Genomic DNA, 19776 nt, shown 5'->3' with positions numbered 1-19776 from the left:
CTCCCCTAGCCTCCCCGATCCCTGCCTCTCCCCCATAGTTAAAAAAAAAAAAAAACCCTCCACACTTACCAGCAGTTGGAGTGGCTGTCTGGCTGACTAGGGCCCCACCCGCACACTTTTGGGTAGAGGGACAGCCCCAGTGGCCCAAGCCCAGGCCCTCCTGCTGTCCTGTGCTGCCCAGGGGGGCTCTGCCAGGAGGCCCTGCAGTCCCCAGAGCTAAGGTAAGCAAAGGCTTTTTTTTCCATTTTTTTTCTGGGGGTTTTTTCATTTTTTTTTAAGTGATGGTGCCTGGGGTTGCAGGGGCAGCCATGGGGGCCTGGGGGTGCAAGTTGGGGGATGAGGCTGGGCAGGGCAGCCATTGGGGGGTCTGGAGGAGTGGGGAGTGGGGCTGGGTGGGTCAGCCATCAGGTGGGCTGCAGTAGATGGCAGGGGATTGGGCCAGGTGGGGAAGTAATTGGGGGGCTGGGGTGGGACATGTGGGTCTTGCAGATGGGTGGTAGCCCCTATGGGGGCCATTTGGCCACTGTTGGGGGGCCATAGCCCTTGTGTAGGGGGGCTATACCCATTGTGTGGGGGCCAAATCCCCCATTAGGAGGCCATACCCCTTGTGTGGGGGCCATAGCTCTTGTGTGGGGACGGAATCCCCTGTTGGGGGGGCTGTAACCCCTGTGTGGGAGGCCATTACTCCTGTGGGAGGGCAGCAAAATATATATTCATGAATTCATGAAACATGTATTTAGACTTCACTTTATTATTATGATAAGAGACATGCTTTAACACTAGATATATCAATAAAACATTGTCCAACTGATTGCTGTCTCTGTGTCTCTGTCTCTTTATAGTGGTCTTTTGTTTTACTTGTGGAGGAACATGGATTTGGCAGTATTTTACAGAGTGACTTTGGGATATTTTTATCAGGGATTTTTCAGTTTTCCAATATTGAACAGCAGAATTCCTGCTAGGGAGGCCAGTGGCAGGACCCTGCCTGCTCAGAGCTGGCACCTTGGACCCAGCTGCCTGTGTCTGACCTCCTGGCCAAAAGGGGCCAGGAGGACATTCTTTGACAGTTCATTTTCCAGGCAATAGCTGCCCAGATGGCCGGGCAGGGGGCACACGTGGCAGTAGTACCACACAGAGGCCAACCCTGCAACCACAGTCCACTGGCGGCTGGCCCAGAGGGGCAGATGCCTCTACTGGTTGTGCAGTCCCCATCTGGGTCTGGCAGGTGCACAGCAGGTCACAGCCAATCAACAGCTCCCACTGCCAGACTGCTGCAGTGGGTAGAGGGTGCGGGGAACTCTTAGAGCTGCTTCAGCAGTCCAGCTGGCACAAGGGGTAGTGTCCCCAGGTACCAATTGGCTGGGCCCCAGAAGCTCCTGGGAGCTAGTAGTCCTGAGCTATTTGCCAGGGTGGCTTTTTATACTGCTTGGGGCAGGACAGGACAACTTTTTATACTGCTCGGGGCAGCACAGGTGCTGGCCCCAGGCTCTAGCTCCACCTGGCTGCAGATCTGGGAGGAGCCAGAAAGGGTTATTTTGCCCCAAGTGGCACAATTTGCTCCACAACAATGTGCAAGTATGAGCATGTGCACTGAGGCAAAAAGCCCCGGCCCAAATTTGCACCGCTTCTATTTGAGCTGCTGCAAGCACACGTGCTTGCATGTGTAGACATGCCCATAAGGTCTGAACCAGACTGACATTAATTTACAAGCGTGGCCTTAGGCATATTAGTTCAGCTTAAATATTTGCTATTCTTGGGTGTTCAGGCTTTTGATTCCTTACCTGATTCACCTAAAAATTAATGTGCATGGACAATTCTAGATTAAATCAAAAAGTCTGCAAGTAAACCATGTAAAAATAAAACTCCTATCTCCTCAAGTTGGGCACCCAAAATGAAAGCATTAAGATTTATAGCTGCTTTTAAAAAAACTGTTTCAGGGTGACTTGTAAAATTCAAACAGAAAAGCACCTTAGTAATGATAAGAAGAAAAGGCTTTTTGTAAAGAAATTTTAAAGAATTTTAAATGTATAAAACATTATTTCCATTTTTATTTTAAAATTTTAAACCTTCTCTGCTATAAAACAGTGTGTATATGTGTGTGGTGGGCAATTGTAGCTGCTTGAGAATTTTCTGACTCAAGTTTTCATCAGAAAATGTTTATCACAATTGTATTTTGCCAGGTGTATCCCTTTAGACAAAACTTCAACAAAAAACAGACAGGCTTTCTGCCATTTTACCTGGGTTGCCTGCATTTCTAGGATTTCAGGGAGCCTCAACTATTGAGACATCCTTGGAATCAGGAACTCAGGGGTTTTTTTTGGATCCACAGCTCTGGGGCGGCCTGCTGTGTGAAATTTCTACTTTTTATTCTAAAATGGACTTTTCAGAAATTTCGAATTTCATACAGAACAGAAAGTCCAATTTTCAACCAGATCTAAACAAAATTAAAAATAGCTTTGGCCCTAGTCACATAAAGAATGTTTTTGTTTAAGAAAGAAAGGACCTCAGTTGCTGTTGTTCCAAAGCATATAGTCATGTGCTATGAGGCACACAGGGAGCAGAGTATGATAGAGCTGATGAATGGGAATGTGTGCAAACATGAAGAAACTGTGATTTGGGGAGAGAAATATTAGTATTTAAAAATGATGAAAACTATTTTTGGTCAGGGGACCATTTCATTCTGGAATTAATTGATTTGTCCATGAAATCTATTTTGGACTAGGAGAGCTGTTCATTGTAGGGGAGACTTCCTTTTTATGATTTTTCTGTCCCCATAAGGGTAGGAAGAGTCTGTCCTTAACACCCTTTCCATAAACACTGTTCTACAGCTAAGCCTGTTATAATCACCAGTTTTCTTCCCTACTGCAGCTGTATATGAGTCACAGAAGTACTTATACCCATTTGCAAGGGTGACTGGTGCTTCCCAAGTTGGGCAGGTGCAGGGGCAGGGGCACAGTTTGTGGGCGGGCCCAGGGGTTGGCCAAAAGCCCCATACCCACTCCTATACTTCTGTGCCATGGCTTAGTGCCCCCCACAACACACTGCTCGTCCACATAGCAAAAAACTGCCCCGTCATGAGTGGTGCTGAGTCAGGGACCAATCTTGGGGTGTGGAGGAGGTGTTGCATGTGCCCCCCATGCCTCCCCTACCAATTGCCTGTGCCCATTTGTGTATATTTTATGAGCTATTTTCACTTGGTTAGTCCATTAATTGATCAACCAATCATATGCTATTAGACCCAAATACTAATGGAGACATTGCCCTTCATGCTTGCCTTGTATTTTTAATGAATAAATGTGTGTATTTGCCAGGGGACGTGTTAAGGATAAGGTTTTTTTTTTTTAAATTATGTGATGACTTAGCAATTTAAACAGTTTCCCACAATGCTAAGATGCTAAGATGACTCTTTGAAATTTGGAGCTATCTTTTGAGTTATCTTTATAAAAATAAGTTCATAACATGTTGAATATATTGGGTACATTTACATGTTTTTTTGAGCTATGAGTGGTCAGGTTTTTTCATAAAAGAAATAATTTCTAATGAGTTAATCATCCATAGTTAGAACCAGGTGACAAGAGAGCTTATGCATCAAAATAAGTGACCAGATTTTTTAAGGACTCTGGGAACAGATCTTTTGAAAATCTATCCTTAAGTGCCTCAATGGAAACTCCAGCAAGTTGAAGATTTGGTCCTAGTCTAGGTAATTTTTTATTAAAAGATCAAGCTGAAATTGTAGATGCTCAAGACATGAAAATCTGTTTGTAAATGGATAATCTCCAGCTTCTCTAACAGAGGAGCTATAATCAAACGACTTTCACATTTACACAGATTTCTGTGTAATGGATTGCAATGACAGCTGGACTCCATTTCCCAGCAGGCTTCTGGGGAAAGGAGAAGGAATCCGGGAGGAAGCTGGGGATTGGGTGTGAAAATCAACAGCTGGGAGGAAGAGTGTGGGAGCGGTGGGCTACAGTCAGTGAGTTGTGCAGCAGAGATTCAGGGGCTGTTGTGGGACTGTTCCTAGCCAGTGAAATGAGCAGCAGAGACCTAGGAACTGCAGTGGCACTATTCCTGGCAGGCTGCAACTGACAAGATATGCTGCAAGAGAAATCCAGGAGATGCAATGGGGCTGACTCAGTGAGCCAAAGCAGTGGGGCTTGAGTGGGGAGTCCACACGTGCAGTAGAGCGGATCCAGAGGGTCACACCAGCCGGGGCTCAGGGGTAGAGCTGGGGGCACAGAAACCAGCTGTTTATGGGGGATCAGAGGCTGGTTTGAGCCCCCCCCCAGAGTTCAGGGAAAGCTCAAGGATCCCTCAGCCTAAATATCACATTATTGATATCCCAACTTGTTACATTATTTTGCTGTTTGAGGATTTTTACCACTGGGTGATTGTTTACTGCCTGCTATGTTTGTTCTAAGTGTATGCAGTGTATGTACCTTAATGCCTATCTACCTGTTATGTTTATCTAAGTGTATGCATCCTAATATATGGACCTGTGTGTTTCCAACCTCATAAGTCCGTTGGCCTGTGACCTAACACCTCAACACCCCGTACATAAATTTTGAGAATTTCTCATTGGCTCCCATGTGGTGCCTGGGGTATGCTACAACTCTCCTTTAATTTTAAATCAGTTCAGTACTGTGGCCATCATTAATGCCAATTCCTCAAAGAATAGTACTGCACTAAATTCACCCTATAAAACTGGCTCTGTAATGGGGTCATAAAATTATATATAATACAGATAGGGTCCTACTAGATTCATGGCAGAGGTGGGCTGTGCTGTGGCTCTTTTAATCTTGCAATTTCCCCTATGTCCCCTCCTTCCAACACTGTCGATTGGTGGAGGTGCCTCACTTGCAGCTCGCTCTTGATCGGCACAGAAGCAAAGGCTGTGGTTTTAAACTTGGTGCCGTTTTTGTTTCCCTGCCAGTCAGAAGCAAGCAGTGGGGCTGCCAGGGCCCCTCGGCCAATGAGTTACAAGGAGACAAAAATGGTGCTAATTTTTTAAACTGTGGTTTTCGCTTCTCTGCTGATCAGGAGTGAGCCACAAGCAGGGCCCCTCCACCAATCAGTGGCAGGGGAGCACATGGATGAAACTGCAAGATTAAAGGAGCAACAGTTCAGCTCACTTCTGCCATTAGTCTTGCAGGGTTCTAAATATAGAAGATGAACCCAAAGTCTAATGGGAAATAGTCACCTTGGTGAAAAGCACTTGTTGCAAATGTATCCAGTGGAGGTGATAGTAGTCAGACAAGAAAAATACTGTCAATTGTTTCTCTGAAGCTCAGATCTCACCCTCTGTCTAAGGCCTCTATCCTCCACTTAGAATCATACAAAATTAGGCTTGGATGGGACCTCAGGAGGTCATCTAGTCCAACCCCCTGCTCAAAGTATGAGCAGCCCCAACTACCTCATTCCAGCCAAGGTTTTGTCTAGCTGGGTTTTGAAAACCCCCAAAGATGGAGCTTCTACCACCTCTCTGGATAGTGTTTTACTACCCTTTTAATGAGAAAATTCTTCCTAACATCTAACTTAAACTTCCCTTGCCGCAGCTTGAGCAGCTCAAGCTGCAACGGCTTCCTGTTCTGTCATCTGCCACCACTGAGAATAGCCTAGCTCCCTCCCCTTATAAACCCCACTTCAGGCAGTTGAAGACTGCTATAAAGTCTCCTCTCAGTCTCCTTTTCTCTAGACTCAATAAGTCCAGTTCCCCCAGTCTTTCCTTATAAAAGCATTCCACTTCTAGAAGTGTGTAGTGGTTAAGTCCATGGTTGCCTTAACTGACTCCCTCAGTGCTGTCTGAGTAGAAACGACACTGCTGTTATTCTGGGCAGGAAAATCAACTTCCCTGCCTAAGACATGCACTCCAATCTTGGAAGACTGTTTTTGGGGGGGAAAGGTGCATGTGGTCTGCAAGTATTGAGAGAGAAATTTTAACCTTTCATGTACGAGTCCTGTCTCGGTCTAATTTTAGGGGACTATGTGCAGGTAGCATTCCCCTGTACTTTAAGAACAGGTTAAATACACAAGATTGTGTCCCAGTTTTCCACTTCATTGGTTTGGATTTATTTATAATTAATTTAAGTGAAAAAGTTTCCATTGACAAGGTCCAACTGTAAATTGCCTAAAAACACAAGAACAAGTGGTATTCTAAACAAAAAATAAAAGCTTCTCCATGAGCTTGGCCATTCCGGAGATAGCCTTTCTCTATAGCCACAAGTTTCTTTTAACTTATGCAAGACTTTTACACTTTCTATGTTTTTGCTGATACTCATGTGATCCATCTGGTGTAACTGCCAGGATAAATCCTAAGAATCGTTTTGTGTCTCTATGCCTCTAACATTGGATTGCAGAGATCCTGTCCACTGTAACTGTGATTGATTTAATTTAACTGTTTAAACAGTTAAGCCTGTTTAATATAGCTGTTTAGTATATATAGTTTTTTATTTGATGGTTAGATATGGGGGCGGACAAATGTTTTTAAGCATTATTTCATACATTGCCCTTAGAGGGTGCGACAGGAGTATTGCTACCGGAGCCTTTCTAGGGGTGACTCCACCCTCCTGTTATGGGCCAACCGCCTGCTTACTCACCTGCCATGCCTTGATCTTAACTGATTAATTGACTGATGTAATTAGAGGGAGGCTGCCCACTTTATGCACCCCAGTGCCAGGGGGCGCTATCTGCGGCTCCTTTTCCACCCCTACACCACAGCCCAAGCCTCGCAGATGGTACTGATGTAGGGTTTTTTTTGACCTGGGCCCTGTTGTGACTTGGCCCTCTTCTTTACCTCCTTGGGGCTTCTCACTGCCCCCCTTGCTCTGGGGCTTCTCACTCCTCACGGCCCTTTCTCCAGGCTCCTCACTGTCCCCCTTGCTCTAGGGCTGTGGCCAATGCACCCCTAATGCTGCGCCCTCTGTGGCGCCAGGGTTCCCACACTACCATGGAGTCCCTATGAGGCCTCCTCCAACCCCTAATAGCCTCACCTGGTCCTCCAGGTCAAAATAGTAAACACAAAAACACAAATCCCCTGGGCTATAACATAAAAAGCTAGACAGTCCGGTCAAACAACATTCAATCCCTACCAGGAAAAACACTGCAACCCCAGCAGCAACCAGGGGATGCTCATGCAGTCAGAGTTCTCCCCTTCATCTGTACTAGCTGAGCTCCTCCTCCCTCAGTTGCTAGAGGGGAACTACCCTCCTGGCCTCCTGCCTGGGCTTATATAGGCTAGGCCCTGCTCCTTCCTGTCAGCTGGTCCCCCAGTGGTTGTCCTGGCAACCAGCACCTGTTACTCTGGCTGCCCTGGTAACTGGCAGCTGGATCTCCCTCTTCTGGCCACTAGGGGTCTCTCCCAAGCTGCTTTTTCTGTTCTCAGGCCCAGGGCACCTGAGTGCTCTGTGACAGAGGGCAGCATGTAAGTCTTCAACCGAGTACATATCAGCTACAAGCTAAAAGGAAGGGACATTTTACATGTGGTCCAGGAGTGGGGAGGATGGGGGGAGTGCTTTAATTAGAGCAGCTCATAGAACCACTCTAACTAAATCACATGGAGCGTCTCATGTATCAATGTCCTCGTGCTTCAAAACAGTGGCAGGGGCGCTTTATCTAAAGCTTGTCAAAAAAGCTTTAGTTAAAGTGCCCCCACCACTATTTTGAAGTGCGGGAACACTGATACACAAGACAGGGAGGCTGGTTGCAGTGCAGTAATTACCACATTCCAGCTGACTCCATTACTGGAGTCTGTTCTGACACGCTGTAATTATAGTGCATTAGAGCAGCATCCCAACTAGTGTATAGGCACCTATGATGAATTGTTGTTCCCTCTTCTTCCTCACAAAATCTTGGCTGCATTTATATTTGAAAAATTTTGTATCAGATACAATATTCCAAAAGAATGCTAGAGGAATACGAATTGTCATTTAAAGATTGTTCATATGATTTGCTATTTTGTGATGGCACAAACTAGTAAAACACCCTTTAAACTTTTCCTGTTTGAGAACTATAAAACTGAAATGTATCACTGAGAAATATTTTTGAGCAATGAGACTGTAATAATGGACAATAATTTTTAAGAGCTCCCCAGTGTCCCTGTCAACTCACTTGGGGCACTGCACAATGCAATAAAAATAAATTGAGAGGTAGTAGAACTTATCTTTAGAAACTCACAGCTTTTGCATATATCCCTCAGTTTTACCCTGTACATGAGTTATGAAGCTCACAGACTGGAGATAAACTCAATTACAAACTTACAAAGATCAGTGCAGTATTGTCTACTAGACTTATGAAAGGTGAGACCTCTAGCACTCTGTCAACAGACTAAGAGCACCAAGTAGTTCAACTTTATGTTAGCAGTAAGTATCATTTTGCTTCAGAATTTTGTTTTTCATGCCTTAAAAACATGTTGTTAAATTGTTTTGTTTCTTCCATCTATGTCTATAGGATGTAAAACCTACAAATAAGCATGGTAATTCTGAGGTGAATGACACTGTCACCTCTAGATGGTTGGTTGCATATGCCGGCCTTTCCTACTGCCCCTGAAAATTCACGTGAAAATACTAGCCACTCTTTGGCTGGCTACAAAATTTTGAAAATCAACTATGCTTTATCTTGTAGTTCCAACTCGAGTTAACATCTATGTTTTTTTTCTTTCCAGGAGTTTGTGACCATTGCATCAGGGGGCACCACACTAACTACAAAATTCTAGTAATATGTTAGATTACAAATAGTGACAACATGCTACTTTATATTCAGAAAAAGTAAATCAGAACAATATGAACTTATACTGCACTAAAATATATTAGTGCAACACAACTTAACTATACACACATAAGTATGTGTGCAGTATCGATTCATATCATTCTGATTTTTATGTTTCACTATTATACTGAGAACTAAAGACAAAAAAAATCACTGGCTTTTCTGAAGAAACGAAACTCCTTCTACAAAACAGTCTTCTCAGAACAAGTCCTTTTTCTCTTAAGAGACTTGTTTCAAAAAAGGAATTAAATTGGCACTATTATTCCTGACTAAACCTAGAAGGCAAAATGTTCAACTACTGGTAATAAAAATTGTAACACCATCAGAATCAATGCTGCTACCTTAATTTACAACAACTGATCTGACTACATATCTCTAAGATTTAAAGTCAGCCATGATTAAAGACCTGCTGGGTCAGAATGACTTAGGTTTGCAGTCTGAATCTGGGTTTCTTAAAAACCAAATTTATAATCTCAAAACTAACGATATTTATTTCTACCATTCCTGGACTATTTGGCGTTTCTAATTTTGAAAAATAGGTTTGCTTCCATGAGGAACTATAGAAGCACAGGAGGGTTAAAATGTTTTCCAACGTTAAAGCTTTAATATTATTTCCCCAGGTGTTCATGTTGTTTTGAAGACAAACACAAATGACAAGTCTGAAGCAAAAAACTCCATAACAGAGGTTTTTTGCTTATGTTTTTCTTTTACATACATTGCATTTGACCACTCCATTAACAACATGCATAAACAAAATCAGAGGGTTCTCCTGGCTCAGGGATCTCATCATCTAAGCTCATTAGGACAGAACTTGCTGGACACAAAGTTAATTTAGGCTGAGGATCTGTCATAAAAATAGAAAATTGTTATTTTAGTTTTTGCTATGTTAACCAGATGTCTCTTCCTGCTGTTAATGCCAAGTTGACTTTGAGGATATTACAGTGACTTTAGTTACTTCTGGTTTGGGGCTTGACCAGCATTGCAAAGTACAGGGAGGACTAGTTTAAATTAAGACACCGTATTTACTTGAATATAAGATGATCCTGAATATAAGATGGCACCCCAATAATTAGATTCTATGCATGTAAAATTCATAAATTTGCTGTAATTTTCCAAGTATAGAATCTAAGTATTGGAGGACTGTCTTGAATCCTCCTCCCCACCCCCACACTGCTACAGCAGGGAAAACAGTGGCTGGGGAGGGGGTCAGGTATCCCCCTTGCCCTCCGCCCCACCTACCTCTTTCCTCTGCAGCCTTCCTGCCCCCTGCTAAGTGTACCTCTGCCCCTTCCCACACTCCCCCAGTTTTTGCCTCTTCCTCTCCCCTCAAACTACCCCCAGTCCCTGTATCTTCTCCTTCTGCTCCCCAGTCTCTGCCTCTTCCCCTCCCCACTGCCCTTACTGTCAGCTGCTGCTTGGGCTGTTCCATCCCTGAGCACAGTGGAAGCTGAACTGGGCCTGATGATAATGGGGAAGGAACAGCAGGGCCAGAGTTAGAGCCACAGCAGCTGCCTGCTCCCCGCTCCATTTCATATATGAACATAAGAATTTCCTGTACCCTAAGATGACATAAAATTAGACTTAAGTGATTTGCAATAACTTAAACCAGTGGTTGTTAAGTGGGGGTACACATACCCCTAGGGGTACTAAAAGGGTTGTAGGGGGTATGCAGAACTCCGCATGCATGCATGCAGCCACAGCATAGCATGCAGCCCCCCTGCAGCCTGGCCATGTGGAGAGCAGTTGGGTCTGGTGGATAAGTTTGTTGTGGGGGGAGAAAGTGGGGCAGGGGGAAGGGGAGGGGCTGCCCAGCTGGGGTGGGGTGCAGGACTGAGCTAGCGTGGGGAGGTGGCTACCACTGCTATGTGCACCCCAGGAGGGCATGGGGGTTTGTGCCTTCTGATCTGTGTGTGGGGAGGGGTGGGCTGGGGCCAGGGCCATGCCAGGCTCTTTCCAGCAGGGGCTGGGCTTCCCTGCACTCAGGGCAGGACATGGTGGTGCTGGGAAGAGGGTTGCGGGGGCCACAGTGAATTTTGGGGTGGCTGCGGCCCCCCCGTAGCCCTGCTCCTGTAGGGCCCTGTGGTGAGGGAGGGAGTGGGACTGGGGCTGGGGCTGAAGCAGGGGTAGGTGCTGCCCAGCCAGGGTGGTGAATGGGACAGAGCAGTGAGCAGCTTGTCCGGGGGAGGGGAGGGGGTGCTGGGAAGGGGGAAGCTCCAGCCCACCCATGCGCCATACGCAGACCCTGGGACGTGCACCCTCATTGCACCCAGAAGGGGTACACTTGTTAAAAAAGGTTGAAAACCCCTGACTTAAGCCATTTAGAGGCCAGCTGCTCGACAGGCATAAATCAGTATAATTTCTTTGAAACTTAAGATAGTTTGCTAAATCACCAGGTTCCTCAAAATGAGGTATTATATGGAACCAAAGTCAGCCTAGATGCATGGGGTCACACAACTTGACATCCTTGGGAGGGGTTCCTGCTTATATCAGACTAAAATGCCACCTTAGGAGAATTGTGCCTGGTGTGGCTATAAGCTAAGTGATAAAGTGAAATTTTTGCTTCTCCTTCCGTCTTCTTATCTTAGTTGCTTTTCAGTACATTCTTTTCTGTTCTCTTGGCACAGATGCTACACTTATTACAGATGTCAGATGAACGTACTTTATATTACTCTGTCAGTTTATGACCAATTTATATCAAAGTATAAACAGGCAGCACCATTTAAATAACTACTGAAGTTAGATCAGAAATTTCCAGTCCAATGGAGTCTACTTACCTTAAACTAAATTAGAGTTCATGATCTTGATAAAACAAAGCATACTTTCTCTAACTTCAAGTTCATTTTTATGTTCTGGGCTAAGGCCAAGTTAGTGATTTTTTTATTCAAATAGATTCTCTCAGTATAGATTACTATGCTACTTGAATGGCTGGATTAGTTTTTTATTTAATACCTCACACTGAACAAAAGGCACAATGCCACATAAGTGTATTGATGACTGTGCACTGACTGTTGTGTTATTGCTTAGTACTTTGAGTCATACGTGACTCAAGGACACTGATTTTCTAAGTTTTCAGATCTAGATGTCTGACAGTGGATATTAATGAAAAGAAAGAACATCATTCATATATTGGCTTTGGAATCAACAGCCCCACAATCTCTTGTGATCTGAGATTAACTTGCAGAAATACTGATGCTTCTAATGGTAGAATCTTTAGGAGGGCACTGCAGATAAAATAGTATCACCATCCTGTGATCCAGTGCTGCGCAGTCCAGGTGGCAAGTGGGTCATTTTTGACCCTATTGAGCAGTAGCTTATTGCTACTACACAGTAGCAGTGGCAACATGGTTAGTACCCACCAACACTGTTGCGCTGTATTAATCAGCTATGTCTCCATAACTTGTCACTATGGTGACATAGCCTCTTGTGTAGATGTGCCCGGTATCACCTAAATAGTTTTGATTTGTGATTTATTGAGAGGAGAAAAGAGACTGATATTGCTAAAAACTGGAAGATTTGTCAGTGCTTTTAGACTCTTTTGTTTATCAAGAGCCATCACTAAATCATCATAATTATTGGGTAGAAGGGTCAATAGGTAGAAAAATAGTCAAGTTATTGTTTCCTTATTTATTTTATAATGCAATGTCAACTACCTTAAAAGTTTCTGCTTAGAGAAAAATGTTGTCAGCTAATTAAGCAATAAGACTGAGATGCTGAAGTTCTGGCTTAGGGACTGGATCATTGCAGATAACAGGAGGTGGGAGGCAATTTGCAGAACATGTGCCACAAGTGGTCCCTCTATGCAGTATGCAGCAGATCAGGGAGGGGCAGGCAGCACAGTGGCAGATAGGGCAGGGAGCAGAAACCAGAGCAGCAGATTGGGCAGGGGAAGGTGATCAGAGTGGTACTCATGAGAGCATGGGCCTTTATTTGTGGCATACCTGACAAAAAGGTTGGCCCCTACTGGCCTATAAGTACATAGAGACTGAACAAATTTATTCTATTTAAGGGATTTATAATTCAGAAGGAAGAAAGACATAGCAAGATGCACCAGTCAGAAGCTAAAGATGGATTTAGGTTTAGGCAAGATGGCTTAGGCCGGAAATAAGATGCACATTTTAAATAGTGAGCACACTCAATCTTTGGAACAGTTTACCTAGGAGTATTGTGGAATTTCCATCACTTTAAATCTTTATGATAGCTTAAGCAGAAAATGATCCACAAATCACTAAGTGAAATTTTACAACCTGCATTCTGTAAGAGGTCAGACTGGGTGATCTCAATAGACCTGTCTAACCTTTTTTCTATTTATCTGTTTACAATCTTGCAACTTTTGTGGCCCTGGCAAAAGCAAGTAATGTTTCTGTACCTAGTTTCCATCCCAAAGGATATCACCGTCCACTTCTCCAAAGTGCCTTTAGATACTTTTATAAAAGACATTTAGAAGTATTCAATTTGTTGTATGCACCCTATGTTTTAAGTGACCGGCTACCAAATTAGGCAATTCACAGTCCGACAACTTCCTTCTTACTCTTCTACTTTTTTACTTTTTCTTCATTTTTCTATTTGCCAACATTTATTTTTCTGAAAACCTTAGGTATGATTTTTTTCTGTAAATAAGTCACTCACTAAACAAGACATATCCTATACATTTTTTGAAGAATCTAAAAAATATATTTTATGTTTTGTACAATCTACTGCAGAAATTAGATCAATGGGGGCATGTCTACATAAGACACTTTACTGCACATTAGATTAATCTAACGCACAGTAAAGTGTCAGCATCTACACGTGTGCAGGACGTATTTCATAGTAAATTAGGCTAATGAGCAGTTTGCTAGTACCAAGAAATACAGGTACTAGATAACCGTACATTAGCTACTACGCAGTAGTGCATGTGTAGATGCTGACCAGACAGCATGGCAGCAAAGAGCCACAGGCGGGGCAGGAGGGAGGGAGCTGTCTGTAGCTCTGATGCAGAGATCAAGATCACAGCCTGGCCAGGTAGTACTGACTTGGGGCAATACCCTGCAGCTGGGCAACAGCAGTAACCTAAGCTATCCCTCCCTTTGCTTGCTGAGGGGATAGGGGAGCTCCCAGCACTGCTCAGCTGTTGGCTCCCCTCAGGAGCCAGGAGCTGAGCAGTGCTGGAACAGGGGGGCTCTCTGTCCTCTGTCCTTTCAGCTATTTGTCCTCACAACACTGGGCCCTTACTAGATACACAAGGACAGCACTTAGTGGATCTCTCATAAAAACAGAAGATTATGTTATTTTAGTTTTTGCTATATTCACCAGGTCTCTCTTCCTGTTATTTATGTCATATTAACTTTGAGGTTATCCTAAGGATTTTAGTTGCTTCTCTTTTGGGGTCTGAGCAGCATCGCAAAGTGCAGGGATGACTAGTTTAAATTAAAACACCATATTTATTTGAACATAAGATGACCCTGAATATAATGTGGCATCCCAATAATTAGATTCTATGTATGTAAAATTCATGGACAGCTTTCCCATCCCCTCAGCTCTGCTGCTGCCTGCACATGCCTCAGTTGGCTCCAGCTCCCCACTTGTGTCTGGGGGATCTGGGAGCTGAGCAGTGCTGAGACCAGGGACATGAAACTCCCCCATCCTCTCAGCAAGCAAAGCAAGGAGAAAGCTTAGGGCACTGCTGCTGCTTGGCAATGGGGTATCACCCCAAGCCAGCCCCACTGAGCTGTGCTGTGATTCTGAGCTCCACATAGCTGGGAGCTGTCCCCCACTACAGGACACATCTCCCTCACTCCCTGGAGCTCAGGCCTGACCCCTGTGCCTCCTGCCAGCTTGAGGCTGTCACCAGGGAAGCCTAGAGATCCCTGTGGCTGCTGCAGAGGAGAAAAGCAGGGCAGGGAGGCAGGAGCAGCCTTGGACTTAACTGCTCCCATTTGGAGCAAATTTGCTCGTGAAGTGGGTGCATGTGTAGACACATTCCTGGGAACAGTTTACTGTGCCTTATTTTAATGTGCAGTAACCTTATGTGAGTGGTTACATCAAAACAGGCTGTACTGTTGGGCTGTGGAGGTCCTACCCCTGGTGGGACACAGCCTATGGCCATACAGCTTTACTCTCAAAGGACTGCTCATGGGATATACTCCTTGACTTTCCTGCCACACCTTGGTCTTTACAATTAGAGGGAGGGTCCCAGAGTGTCAGAAACAACTCTCGTGAGATGTGCATATGGCAGATGTTCTTGGGGCTCTTCCTCCCCTTTCACCCTTCCACACACCAACCAGGTGTCAAATTCTGGTTCTTGCCAGGAGTCCTGGATGTACTGGATTGGGGCTACTAGCCCACTCCTGGAGGAACTTAGGTGATTGTGCTTTTCATATATGCGCTAGGTACATCCGTAGATATTGCAATTACGGGTCCACATGAATTCTCAGTAATTCATAGAAACATCACCCCATATGCTCCTGTTGTGGGAATTCATTAACTTCTAAACATATAAATAAATCAATTCTTTGACCCTTGATGAATTCATGTACTTCTAAATCAATACTGTCCTTAATTAATAGCCTTGTCTGTCCATAGCAGTAATTGATTAGTGGGGCTGCCAATTGATTAGTGGGTCAGCCCTCTTCCTGCTCGGGGTACTCATTCAATTTACAACTTCACTTCAAACAACTGAAAATAAATGGCATCTTCTCATTGCCCGGGTCGCCGAGTCACTCATGCCTCCTGACTCACACGTGCCTCTTCTCCCATGGGTTTGTGTATAGGGGTCCATGTGGAGCCTCTCTCGTCACTTGTTCCTGCCACTCCTCTCCAGGGAGTCAGAGCTCACCAAATGGCTGAAAACTCTTCTGGGTTTTCAGTTACTAGAGTCGATCTCATCTGCTGTCAGCCTTGGGGTAGCTGGACTCTTGCCACCATGGAGCTCCTGAAGCTGCCTCCACACTGTTCGGTTCCTTCTTTGCTCACCAGCTTGGGGCATGGGCTTATGACATCAGCCCTGATGCACATGTCAACCCACAGGGAGCACTTACTTCTAAAATGGGGCTGCCGCTGTGTGCACTGCTCTGTTGCCAGTGTCACTGCACCTGCAGGTAGGGAATACCTCTCACTCCCCACCTTAACTTTGCTCTGTGCTGGCAGGTTCTGTCCATGCTGCAACCTGGGGCACTGAGCACAGCCCCAACCTAACTTCATAGTAGAAGGGTGCAGCTCACATGGCTGCTATGGGGGCTGGGCTCGGGAAGTGCTTAGTGTCCCAGGCTAGAATGGGGATGGAGCCTGCTGGCATGGATCAAGGGTAAGGGAGAGAGAAAGGGGGAGAAGAGGCTGAGGGAGAGGGGCAGGATGGGGAGCAGAGGTGGCAGGTACAAGCAGGGGGAAAGCTGTTTGACCTACCCACACCACCTGTCCCCCTACTGCCTGCCCCCCTGCAGCAGTAGGGGCAGGGAAGAATTAAAGATAACACTCCCATAATTAAATCCTATACATAGAAAGTTATAACAAATTTATAAATTTTCCATGTATCAAGCTGAAGTAAGGAAAGTTTAGGTTAGACAGTAGGAAAAACCTTGTCAGCAGGAGTGTAGTAGAGCACTGGAACAGGTTACCCAGAAAGGTTATGGAATCTTTATTTTTAAATGTTTTTAAGACCTAGGTAGACAAAGTCTAGGCTGGGATGGTATAATTGGGGGTGGTCCTGCTTTGAGCAGAGGGTTGGACTAGATTACCTCTTTAGGTCCCTTCCAAGCCTAATTTTCTATGATTCTAGAAAATCTAATTATTAGGGGTCATCTTAAACTTAGGGTTGTCTTAACTTAGAGTTAATATGGTAACAGTTTTAACATACTAGTCTTTGGGAAGAAACCAAAACTGCAAAATATTATCAAGTTATAGTTCTATAAAGACATGGAAAGAGAATGGAAATCAGTGTAGAGCCTTAATTATGGCTACCAGTTCCTGATCTACTCAGACTTCTTTTCATGGGGAAATGAATAAAGTTAGTAAACTAGGGTGTATCTATATTTGCATTTTACCATGGAGTAGACTAATTAGCTCCACAGAAAAGCATCACAGTCTACACATGCACCAATATTAGGGTGCAGTAGATTAATTAATTCCACCATAAGATAGTACTGTTGGGAACAGTCCTATCTCCTGGCAGAGTACTTAAGTGCGGTTAAACACACATGTAGATTGTGACAGGGGCTGGCTGGGGCATGAAGGTGCTAAAGTGTGGGAGATGCCTGCTTCCTGGCTTTGCATCGTAGTGCGCTTGTGCCCAACCAGCCCTGACACCACCCAACACTACAACCCGGAGCCTGGGGCTGCCCTCTTAGACCCCTGCCAGGCCAGGGCTGTTCTGCTCCGGCTCTAACTGCTATGGTCCCAGGCACATGTAAATATACTATCTCCAGTTGCAGCGGACTTTGATGTGAACTGCATTGGCATTTATTTCATCACATTAATTGCACATGTAGATGCACCCCTAGGATGTAAATTTATGCTATACTCACACTTCACATTTGTAATCTTAGTAAATGCTAAGTGCGAGGGAGCTTACTCCAATTTTTAAGGAATAAGTTACTTCTCACAAAAACACTGTATGGGTCTGATCCACAGAAGTATTTAGGTGCCTGAAATGTTCCTGAGGATATTGCTCTGGAGCACACCCCACTCACCCAGTCTGGTTTTCCACATGCACAGTCTGGAAGCTATTCTAGGAAAACCTTCTCCCACCACTGTCAAACCAGCCACAGGCAAACATCTCATGAACAGTGCCATCAGGCACACTCCAGGCCAATTTACTACCTCATCTCTGAGTTGTGAACATAAGTGAGTAGATGGCATGTGCTCAAGACCAGCATTTCCTGGGAGCCCAGTATTTCCTGAGACATTTCCATTAGGCATCTAAATACTCCTCAAAAGAGTTACACACCTACATACTTTGTGGATGTGAGCCTTTTATTTAATGCTCAGAACATGGGTGCATAGTGGCTAGTATGCTGTAAATTCACCGTGCACAAGTTTCCCCATCCAAACAAACCCTTGATTGCTACAAGACTAAATGGAAAACAGTCTGCAACCTTGCTATATGTTTTAAGCTATTTTAAAAGGACTTTGAATGTATACAAACAAACATGGACATGGCATTAGGAAGGAAAGAAAATAGAGATTTATTTTTAAATTTTCCAGGATGCAACAACAATTTCAGGTGTTACAGCATGACCCCTTTTGCTAATATTTTCTCTGTATCTGTCAGAGCTAGCAAGCAAACTTGTTTATTGCCGTCTTGTGAATCAGTTTGTCCACTACAAAAAAACATCTATTTGAGGAGTGGCACTTGTTATTAACTCTCTTTTTCTGTCACTGAGCTCAGTGGCAATTGTATGTCGTCCATCTTTTCTGTAAATAAGTTTAGATTCAAGTGTTGCACACTGAGGTTTTTACTGGAACCTTTACTCACAGCAAGCAGAACAAGAATCTTGAGCAGAAACAAGAATTCTCTGCCAACTGCAGCTCCTTTGGTACAATTTTGATGTTCAGACTTCCCCGTTTTATAAGATTTCAGTAGAATTATTTAGTGGGTCTGTGAAAGAGTAAACAGTGATGCGGCAAAAAAAGCCAGGGAATGCCACTTCCAGAGCTATTACCATATAAGGATAGAAGCTCTGGGAAAATAAAAGAAAGAGGAGATGGAAGTCTCTGAAGAAAAAAAAGTGAGAGCATCTGAAGGAGAAATAGGGGGGGAAAAGAAGATTCCCAGGAGATAAGAGGCTTACCTCAGGATTTCTTTTGACGCTGGAGAACATGGAGCACAGAGAAAGAGGGGTGGATCCCCAAAGAGGTACACAAGACGCGGCTGCCAGTTGCACTGAAAAGTAAACAAACAAACAAAAAAGGAAGAGTGAATTGACTTATTCCCACAAGTTTAGAGAAGTCATCTGAGTGTTGACCACAAGGCTTCTGGTATGTGCAAGATAAAAGGTACACACTTATGATAACAGAAATACATAGAAAGCCTATAATGGGGTTTAAAGAGGGAAAAAAAAGAAATAAACAGACAAATCAGAGTTAAAGAGACTTCGTTTCCTAATACCAAGTTCAACCTGACCAAACTGATAATAGTTATGTAAGAACAGTATATAGATAGAATTACAAAGTTGATATAACTGAAAAAAAAAGAAAAAAAAAGAAGGATAAATGGACCACTACTGTTTAAAGATACAGAAAGTGTGTATAGTGTTATAAACAATAAAAATAAAGACAAGTGTTAATCTGCATCCAATTGTGCATATATATATATACACATATTGGTGAGTGTGTGTGAATAGTTGAGAAGGCATGTCAAGTTTTTCTCTATAATAGCAGGACTCCTAATAGAGACTAATAAATAAATAAATAAATACATAAAACAAATATATATAATAACCCTCCCAACAAGTAACATCACAAATTAGAACATATTATAATAACATCCAAGACATGGCAGACGGGAAAGTCAGGGTACTTACAGTTCTTTGGAAGATTATAAGAGGATACAGAGAGGCATCATAAGGTGCACCATCACAGGGTCTCATACCCTTGAAAAGAAGGATAAGAAAGTGTTCAAGGTCATATTTTTATACTTGAGTACACTCTTTACAGTGCCACCAAAAGACAAATTTTAAGTTTCTTTCTAGTTGAACAAAATTCAAAGGGCAGTAAACCTTTAATTAAGAGTAGGGCTGTCAAACCATTTAAAAAAATTGATCACGATTAGTTGGATGATTAGTCACAATTAATCGTTACTTTAATTGCACGGCTAAAAACTCAAAATTATGCAAATAAAAAGTCAAAATGATGCAAAATAATGCAGGTACTGTGTATGGTTGTGGGTTGTGGGGTGTGTGTGTGGGAGGGGAATGTCTGAAGGTGTGGGGGCTGTGGGTGTGTGTGGGGGGGTTTGGAGGCTGGGGAGGGGGGGTTGCGCATACCCTGGTGAGTTGTGGGGTACTGTGGGTCAGGAGTGAGGAGCAGCAGCAGGGCTGG

The sequence above is a fragment of the Gavialis gangeticus genome, unplaced genomic scaffold (assembly GCF_001723915.1).
Source record: "Gavialis gangeticus isolate Ggan-Ray unplaced genomic scaffold, GavGan_comp1, whole genome shotgun sequence".
In the NCBI taxonomy this organism is placed as follows: domain Eukaryota; kingdom Metazoa; phylum Chordata; order Crocodylia; family Gavialidae; genus Gavialis; species Gavialis gangeticus.
Note: the sequence above shows the minus strand (reverse complement) of the source record.